The sequence below is a fragment of the Diospyros lotus genome, chromosome 8 (assembly GCF_014633365.1).
Source record: "Diospyros lotus cultivar Yz01 chromosome 8, ASM1463336v1, whole genome shotgun sequence".
Taxonomy (NCBI): Eukaryota; Viridiplantae; Streptophyta; class Magnoliopsida; order Ericales; family Ebenaceae; genus Diospyros; species Diospyros lotus.
This window is the reverse complement of record NC_068345.1, coordinates 7,086,818-7,097,133: the sequence shown is the minus strand read 5'-3', so window position 1 is coordinate 7,097,133 and position 10,316 is coordinate 7,086,818. Positions and strand designations below refer to the sequence as shown.

The 10,316-nt window shown below is 41.6% G+C and overlaps 1 non-coding gene across 1 annotated transcript; it reads left to right on the top strand.

Moving 5' to 3' along the window:
• The first annotated feature begins 10,001 nt into the window (after window positions 1–10,001).
• LOC127809060 (small nucleolar RNA R71) lies at window positions 10,002–10,109 on the top strand. Its single transcript, XR_008025066.1, has one exon. It is a non-coding gene; the product is annotated as a small nucleolar RNA R71 (small nucleolar RNA).
• The last annotated feature ends 207 nt before the right edge of the window (window positions 10,110–10,316 follow it).

Below are 10,316 nucleotides of genomic sequence, written 5' to 3'. Positions count from 1 at the left end.
TGTGCACGGGAAAGGGAAATAAAATGTTATTAGGTAAGGATATCCCTTGTGTTTAAGTGTGATTGGATCATCTTGTGTTTTTTCTCATCTTATTCTTTTCCTTCAACAAGCTAACTCTTACTGGTTTCTCACAAGTGATTTGCTCTCCTTGACTAACAAGCCAACCATTCTATTTATAGATTAGTTTTCTTGTTTTAGGAATAGGAAATAATCTTCAAGACTAATTAGGATTTCTTGCTGAAAATCCCAACATAAAAGTTGTAGATAGGGGCAATTTTAGGTGTAGTTGTGCACATTGTGAGAAGTTTACTTGCTCTTTGTTTTCAGTATGTATCCTATAATCATGGAAGTTGGCACTAACTTTTGCTTCATTATACTCACATGTCATTCTGTTCCCTCATGACAATCATTCAACATAGTTAGACAACTATTTTTTAGAACATACAATATTCCAATAAAAAAAAAACTCAGTTTAGTTTCGTCTTTGTTCTCTCATGACAATCATTTCAACACAATTAAACAACTATTTTTCAAAACATATAATATTTTAATAAAATAAATAAATTTAGTTTTGTAAGAACCCATATTTTCGTGAACCTGCCACGTAATTTAAGCAAGTTTAGAATGCCAAAAAGTTGGCTTGATAACAGTTATTAATACCGAATCGACTGCAGGGAGTGCCTTGAAGCCGAGATGCCAAAGGAAAATGATACGACATTGATGAGCATCCCGAGATAAGATTTATGGTATCGAAAGAAATCGGGTCGAGAATGATTTTCGGTACAGCTAAAATACAACTGATATTTAAGCTATAAAATCGAATCGTAGTAGGAGACTTCCGGAAAGTCAACAGAAGCTTGAGGGGGCTCTGTTTTTCGTAATAAGCAACCATTCAGTGGTTTCGGGATGAAACGATAGCCCGATGAGGATACTGGGGCGGAATCGTCTTTATCGAGTAAATCTTGGGTTATTAATTTTGCGTTTTCGGTATTGAAATGCAAATTAATTGATGTTTGAGGGCATAGTTGCAATAAGAGAATTACTCAAGTAAAATTAAAAGGAAATTGGAGTTTAATGTGTAATTTTCCTTAGTTTAAAGTGTAATGTATAATTATATATATATGTATATGCACGTGATGTGTGTGCATGAGTGATGGCTGCCCATGCCCTACAATTTGATGATATTTTCCTATAAGATTATGGGAGAATTTGCACGTAATAAGGGATGGGTCGAGGGATGGCCAAAGCAGTTGAGTAGGTGGTGTGCTACCTATAAATAGAATGGAAATGAAAGCAGAAAGCATGGTCGAGAGCAAATCAGAGAGTGGGAGAGAGAGCTTAGGCTAAGTTTGGCCGAGAGAATATGAGAAAAATAAGGAGAGAGATCATGAGGGAGAGGTGGAGCCTGATCGGTGGCTGGCCAGAGGAGGAAGTCGCGAGCAACAAGGCGGGAGCAAGCTGGGCAACCATGGTCGCGGGCAGCAAGGCGAGTACGAGTAGGCGAGGCGGCCAATGGTGGTGTCAGCCAGCTGTGGTAGGATTGGAAGCGACGGTCGGCAAGGCCGAAGGCGACCAAAGTGGCCGCAATCTCGTAGCGGCAGCTATGGCGGCGAGCTCGTAACGATTGGGTGAGGAGACGACCTGGTCAGATGGCGAAGCTGCGTTGGGCAATAGCCGTAGAGTTGCTAGGGGCGTGCGACAGTGACGGGCGAGGCTGATGGCGGTCAGCGATGGCACGAGGCGGCAACCAGGCATGGCGTAGGGGTGGTTAGCATTGCAGAGGAAGGAGGGAGGAAGAAGAAAGAAAAAAAAAAAGGAAAAAAATGGCGAAAAATCCTAAAAATTTCTAGAAAAATAGGAAAGGGAGATTTATTAATATTCCGAAAATTTTGAGCGAGAAAATGGCTTGAGCACATGTTTTGAGGATATGACACGCATACCGAGAAAGCCTGAGAGGCTAAGTTAACGTAAGTAAAATTCCCTAGAAAATTTTAGAAATTCAGGAATATTATTTTATGAATTGTTATAGTGAAATATTTGAAAAATATTTAGTTTGGATTTATTGAGGAAAAATATGAAGAAATAGAGAAAAAAATAAAGAAAATGCAAGAAATTATGAAAAAATAGGTTTTAATACTTATTTAATCAAATATGGTGATTAGGATGCTTTGAGGCTTAAAGTTGAAGTGACTTGTGTGAATTTTGAGGTTGACACTCAAATCGAGATGATGCACGTATTTCGAGGTAATGCGCGAATATCGAGGTAGCTCGATAAGCTTGAGAAGGTAAGTGGTACTTTCCAACTAGATTTAGTTTTATGGAAAATGCTTGGTTTGAAGTGGTACAACCCCAAACCCGATTTTAAGTAAATAATTTTGACATGTTGTCATGCCTTGATATGAATATACCATGTAGATTGCATTTACATGTGTTGATGATGAAATGTGTATATGTTCACGATGATATTATCGATCATGCATCGCATAAGGGTTTGGGATTATGGACTGACACTGCTGATCTGCTAAGGGTGCACCTATACACCTTGACCTGGTAAGGAGACTGTAAAAATGGAGAGTAGCAGTTCGGTGCGGTTGACTGACCGGCTATCGAACCACTCCAGAATTAGAGATCTATGTATCTCTTCTCTAGTTTGCAGCAAAGTGCACCCTAGGTCATCTCTCACAAGGAGCCTCACCTTCTTCTACCAACAAGGAGAACCAATACAAATAACAGTTTGTTTAGGGGGGGGGGTTTGACAGAAAACTAATTAACAAAACAGAAAGACAAAGATGGATGAAAAATTAGTAAAAGAAGTGCAACCGGCTGTGTAATTGTCTCCTATGTGAAATCTTCCTCGTCCAACTTATATATCTTGGCTTGCTAGATGTTTTGATCTCCGGATAACAAACTCAAAGCATCCCCAACAACCGTCCAAGGATTAGAATGATTGGAATAACAAAATGAATACAGAAATCTCTTGTAACCAAAATGCAACCATTCACTCTCTATTCAACCTATCCGGACCTATGCAAGAACAACCGTTCAAGCATATAATATTCATTTCCGAGATGTTATACCAACCGGCTATAACATTCTGTTCTCTTAAGCATTTAACAGAAAATGAAACCATGCAAATTCACACAAACCTGCCATGAACTCCATGCATTCACAAATCTGCCCAAACTAAACCAAATGGAAATGAATAAGAAACAAACAACAAACCAGGTTTTTGTAGCTCATTCGGGACTCAGATTCCATATGGATTCAAGATACACAATCGGTTACAAATGCTCTAGCCTATCATTACAGCAAGGAAAACAAAATGGAACAAAAGATGATGAAAACAGAAAAATGCTAACAACCAAAAACGGCCAGAATCCTCCCTTTTCTCCTCTCTAAAAATCCTTTGGAAATTAATGCTAAGAGGTCTTAAATACATGGCTAAGAAAGGAAAGGCTGGGGAGGCTAGGGTTGGGCCTAGCCCAACAGAAAATGAGTGAGCCCAAAAACAGCAAAATTGAGAAGCCCAAGTCTGCTCCTTGAAAGTGAGCCCAAACTCCTTTAGTTGAGCCACTTCTCTAGCCCATCCAATATTCCCTAAAGCCTGGATCCATAGAAGTAAGATAGAAAATAGTGTAAGGATGATTTGAAGTATAATAAAATAGAAACAATGAAATATCAGCAAAAATTACTTCAAATGGCCTAATAAGAATGAGGTGAAATGCCAAAATATAGTATAAATATGCATGCTATCAAATCCCCCATACTTAGACTTTTGCACTCCTGGGCAAAACACTAGACTCTATGACTCAAGAATAAAAAAGTGGAAAAACACAAATCAGATGCAAGGTAAGTCTTCGAGAATTCATCATTCAAAGATTATCTTTCCTCTACTTCCAAGAAAACAAGTGTGACATGGCAATTCATTCAATAAGACAAATCAAAAGTAGAAGCCTCTCACAGGACAAGTGTATGCTCAAAAATCTCTCAAGAGGTGGTGGTGACTGTTTCGCTCAAATTCACCCAATCACAATTCCACTACCATAAGCTTGTTTATCTTCTCAATCTCCACTATCCATGTCACGTGCACGCCACAAATCAAAAGGGCTTATTCAGGGTTGTAATGTGGGGAAGAAAGAAATGGAAAGACAATAATGAAGGAAAACATGCCTTAGGTCGAGAAAACATTTCATGCAATTCCAAGATCAAGAGATAGAATTTCCAAGCATTATGAAAAATATTGCATCTTTATTCGGTTGAGTGCGTTTTACGCTCTGTCTCAACTTTGCTTTCTTTTTTTTTCACAATATATATATATATTTTTTTGAATAAGAGGTGAGTGCATTTTACGCTCCTTCTCACCATTTTATCCTTTTCTTGCTTTTCTTTTCTTTTTCATGGATGCAAATGGCCTTTGGCCTTATGACTTGCTTGATGAATTCAATCTCTCTCCCTAGAATGCACTTAATATTCCTCTTCCTAAGGTTGGAAGGTCCAAAAAGGTGTATGAAAATGAAGGGTAAGAATGATGGCTCTAAGTGGCAAGCGAAAGGGATTGATTGATTTTTTTTTTTTTTTGTAGCTAAATAGGGACAAGAAAGAATGCCTTAATCATGTTTGAGTCATGCACGAACAAATATAGCCTCAACCAAGAATCAAAACAAGTTCTAGAGTGGAGATCATGATAGGTGAATGCACACACAAGAAAGACAATAGGCTCAAAATCCTCACGGCTGTAGACTACCCAATCAATCTATCAAATCAAACTCATTGCCAAGTTACTTGAAATCAAGGAAGATAAGATTGAAGTTCTAATCATGCTGGGTCCTTTTAGACTTAATTGCTTAACTTGCATTTCCACGCAAAACAGACTCAACTAGACCTAAGGAAAAAGAAATATAAAAAGATAAAGAAAATGCTGCTAAAATAAGAATGCTGCCCCCCCCATACTTAGACTTTACATTGCCCTCAATGTAAACATGCAATTCCAATCAAAAATAGGACAAGTAAATGTAAAATATTAGGGAGAGAGAAACAGCCTGATGTATCAAATGGAGGTGGTGTTGAGGAGATGTAGCTCCTCCACAATATGCTCCTGAAAGCTCTCGTAGAATGGCTTAAGCCGCTGCCCGTTTACTGTGAATTGCTTTGCATTGGACTCGTCCTTGATTGCAACTGCACCAAAGGGGAAAACATGAATAACTATGAAAGGACCAGTCTAACGAGAACGTAACTTACCGGGCATCAACTTGAGACGAGAATTGTATAGCAGAACTTTCTGGCCAACTTTGAATGTCTTCCTCACAATAAGCTTGTCATGCACAACCTTGGTCTTCTCCTTGTAGATGCGTGAGTTCTCATATGCGTCCATCCTAATCTCCTCAAGCTCTTGAAGTTGGAGCTTTCTTTGGGACCCCGATTGACTGATGTCCATATTGCATTGCTTCACCGCCCAATATGCCTTATGCTCCACTTCCACCGGCAAGTGACACGCTTTTCCAAAAACCAACCTATAGGGGGACATGCCGATGGGGGTTTTGTAGGCCGTGCGGTAGGCCCAAAGTGCATCTTCTAATCTCGTGCTCCAGTCTTTCCTATTGGGCTGGACAGTCTTCTCCAAAATTTGCTTGATTTCCCTATTTGAGACTTCAGCTTGCCCATTAGTCTGTGGATGATAAGGAGTCGCCACTTTGTGTATTACCCCATACTTACGAAGTAGGGTGTCCATCTTTCTATTGCAAAAGTGGGATCCTTGGTCGCTGATGATGGCCCTAGGCATGCCAAACCTGCAAAAGATGTGAGAACGAACAAAATCTGCAACCACAGAAGCATCATCAGTCCTGGTGGCTTTAGCTTCCACCCACTTAGAAACATAATCCACAGCTAACAGAATGTACACATAACCAAATGACATAGGAAATGGACCCATGAAGTCAATGCCCCAAACATCAAAGATTTCACAAAACAATAAGGGTTGTTGAGGCATTTCATTCCTACGTGATATAGTGCCTGTGTGTTGGCAACGTGTGCAATGCTTACAGAACTCATATGAATCCTTAAAGAGAGAAGGCCAATATAATCCAGAATCTAGGACTTTCCTAGCTGTACGTTGGGGACCAAAGTGACCACCACATGCAAGTGTGTGACAAAAATTTAAGACAGATGCAAACTCATGGTTAGGCACACATCTCCTGATGACCTGGTCACTACACATGCGCCACAGATAGGGATCATCCCACACATAATACCGAGCCTGACTCTTAAATTTATTTAACTGTTCCTTCTTAAAATATGCAGGTAATTCAAAAGCAACTAAATAATTCACCAAATCAGCATACCAGGGCTCAACACCATGAATGTGGTATAATAACTCATCTGGGAAATCATCCCTGATAGGCTGGGAGTCCATGACTGTGGAATCTGAAGAAGGAGGGACCCTGCTCAAATGATCAGCTACTAGGTTCTCGGCCCCACTCTTATCTTTTATCTCAACATTGAACTCCTGAAGTAGGAGCATCCACCGTATCAACCTGGGTTTAGCATCGGGCTTCTTCAATAGGTATTTCAAGGCTGCATGGTCAGAAAACACGACAACATTAGAACCCAGAAGATAGGAGCGAAATTTATCTAAAGCAAACACAATAGCTAAAAGCTCCTTCTCAGTCGTGGTGTAGTTTGCTTGAGCAGCATCCAAGGTGCGCGAGGCATAGGCAATGACATGTGACTTCTTCTCCACACGCTGTGAAAGGACGGCACCCACTGCAAAGTTGGAGGCGTCGCACATCAGCTCGAAGGGCAACTCCCAGTCGGGTGGCTGTATGATGGGTGGAGAAATCAATCGACTCTTCAGCTCCTCGAATGCCCGCTTGCACTGCTCATCAAAGTGGAAGGTCACTTCTTTCTGGAGAAGGTGGGAAAGTGGAAGTGCAATCTTGCTGAAATCCTTGATGAACCTCCTGTAAAATCCTGCATGGCCAAGGAAAGAACGCACCTCCCTCACAGAGGTGGGGTAAGGCAATGAAGCAATAACATCAACCTTAGATCGATCCACTTCTATACCCTTCTTAGACAGAACATGCCCTAAAACAATTCCTTGTTCTACCATGAAATGACATTTTTCAAAATTTAAAACAAGGTTCTTTTCAATGCATCTCTCTAGGACTCTACCCAAGCTAACCAAGCAATCATCAAAAGAAGTACCATAAACTGAAAAATCATCCATGAACACTTCCATGCAATGCTCTATAAAATCTGAAAATATACTTACCATGCATCGCTGAAAGGTACCTGGAGCATTACATAGACCGAAAGGCATTCTTCTATAAGCGAATGTGTCAAAGGGGCAGGTGAAGGTGGTCTTCTCTTGATCCTCTGGGGCTATGCAAATCTGAAAGTATCCAGAAAAACCGTCAAGGAAACAATAGTGTGACTTACCAGCCAACCTCTCCAACATCTGATCAATGAATGGGAGGGGAAAATGATCCTTTCTGGTTGCTTGGTTCAACTTTCTATAATCAATGCAGACTCTCCAGCTGTTCTGCACTCTCATGGGGATAAGCTCATTCTGTTCATTTGGGACCACCGTGATGCCCGTCTTTTTTGGAACAACCTGCACGGGACTCACCCACTTGCTGTCAGAAATGGGGTAAATAATGCCGGCTGCGAGTAATTTACTTACCTCCTGTTTTACCACATCAAGGATGGTTGGGTTAAGTCTTCTTTGAGGCTGCCTTGCTGGTTTTGCTCCTTCCTCCAATAAGATACGGTGCATGCAAACAGATGGGCTGATTCCAGTTATGTCCGCTAAAGTCCACCCAATTGCTTTCTTATTCTTTTTCAGCACATCCAGCAACTTTCTCTCTTGGTCAGGCTGCAAGTTATTTGCAATGATGACTGGTAGCTTCTCATCTTTCTCCAAGAATGCATACTTGAGGTGCTGAGGCAAGGGCTTGCACTGAATGGTGGGTGGCTGCTGCAAAGAGGGGGCTGACCTGCTTTGCTCTAACTCAATGGCAGCAAGGTTAGTAGAAACAATATCCTTTATAGGGAAACCATGAAGATCAGGATGTGCATGCTCAATTTCAACTTCAGAATGATGGTTATCTAGAAATGCAGCAATCTCATAACATGCATCACATGGATCACTCTCATTACTACAATCAGGACAGATGAAGGAATCTGGAAGGTCATGAATTGTGGGGAATGCATCAATCAAATCACAAGACTTAATGCATGCTTCATCGACCAACAATTGAATCAAGTTAACTTGCAAAATGGAATGATCTTCAGAGGGACATTTCATGGCATCAAGTATGTTAAAATGAATGGTGCTACCAGCAAATTCCATGGAAAGTGTACCCTCATGCACATTGATGATAGTCCTTGCAGTTTTTAAAAATGGTCTACCTAGGATGAGAGGTGCATGCTCATGTGTGTTATCATCTTCCATATTTAAAACATAAAAATCAGCAGGGAAGATGCAATCCTTAACCTTAACCAGCACATCTTCTAGGACTCCAGATGGGTAGGCTGTGCTTCTATTGGCTAGTTGGACAACCACTCCTGTTGGCTTCAAAGGACCACACTGCAATGAAGCATATATAGAGTTAGGCATGACATTAATGGATGCACCTAAATCTAGTAAAGCATTGCTAAATTGCATGTCTCCTATAGTACAAGGAATGGAAAACGTCCCTGGATCTTTGCACTTCCTTGGCATGGCAGGTTGTATGAGAGCTGAAACATTCCTCCCAAGGTTGATCTTCTCATTCCCCTTAAGCTTCCTCTTGTGAGTACACAAATCTTTGAGAAATTTTGCATACTTGGGGATCTGTCTGATGGCTTCTAGGAGGGGGATGTTGACTTCAACTTTCTGGAATGTTTCCAGAATCTCTTTATCCAATTCGGCCTCTGCTCTTTTCTTGTTTTGTGTTGCTCGATGTGGGAATGGCATGGGCTGGATGTTGGAAGACTCTCCTTGTTCTTGATAGCTGGAGTTTGGCTGCTTGGCTTCTTGGATTGAGGAGGGTTGCTGCTCTTTGCTACCCTCTACATTCTGCTCCTCTACATGCTGCTCCTCTACATGCTGCTCCATGTTTGATGATGGTGGAGGGGTTTGGATGATCACTTCTTTCCCACTTCGAAGCATGATGGCACTAACATTACCCCTTGGATTGGCAACTGGTTGTGAAGGAAGCTGCCCCGAACCTTGACTCCTTAACTCATTGATGTTTGTGGCTAGCTGGCCTATTTGAGTCTCCAAATTTTGAATTGTGGTTTCTGTTTTCTGTTGGAATTGGAGTGTGTTGGCTGCTAGTTGCTTGACAAGATCATCCAAGGTAGGTTTTGACTTGGGTAATGGTGGTGCTTGCTGCATGGCTTGGTTCTGCCTTGGTGGTGGAGCATGGTTGCTTGAAATTGAAGGATGGAACCTCTGCTGAAATGGTTGATTCTGGTATGGCTGCTGTTGGTGCACATGTTGATTGGAAGGGCCGCCATATCTGAGGTTCGGATGGTCTCTCCAACCTGGATTGTAGGTGGCTGAGTATGGGTCATACTTGTGTTGTGGCTGCTGCTGGAAAGGTGGATTGTGCTGCTGGAATGGTCTACCAGGGAAGATGCCAGCAACAGATTCATTATTTTCTTGCAACTGTGGGCATTGGTCTGTTGTATGGGATGGCAAGGAGCAAATGCCACAAAGCTGCTGCTGGGGTTGCTTTCTCTCTAATGCCAATTGCCTGACCATAGAAGCTAATTCCTCAAGCTTGTTTTCCATCCTCTGCTGGTCCATAGTGGCAGCCACATTGACTTCATTGATGGCTTTTGTAGGAGTGTTAATTCTGGTGCCAAACTGCTGGGCATTTTGTGCCATCTTTGATATCAGCTCTTGTGCAGCTGCTGGGGGCTTCTCTGCTAAGGATCCTCCACTTGCAGCATCTACCAAGTACCTGTCCATGGGGATTAGACTTTCATAGAAATATTGAACTAGGAGTTGGTCACTTATCTGATGGTGAGGACAGCTGGAACACAACTTCTTGAATCTCTCCCAGTACTCATGTAGAGTCTCATCACTTATCTGCCTTATACCACAAATTTCCTTCCTTATGGATGCTGTTCTGGAGGCTGGGAAGAATTTTTCCAGGAAGATCCTTTTCAATCCATCCCAGCTGGTAATGGCAGCTGGTGGCAGGTAGTAGAGCCAATCCTTGGCGGATCCATCAAGTGAGAATGGGAAGGCTCTCAGCTTGATTTGCTCTTCATCTACTCCTTGTGGCCGCATGGTTGAGCAAACAACATGAAACTCTTTAAGATGCTTG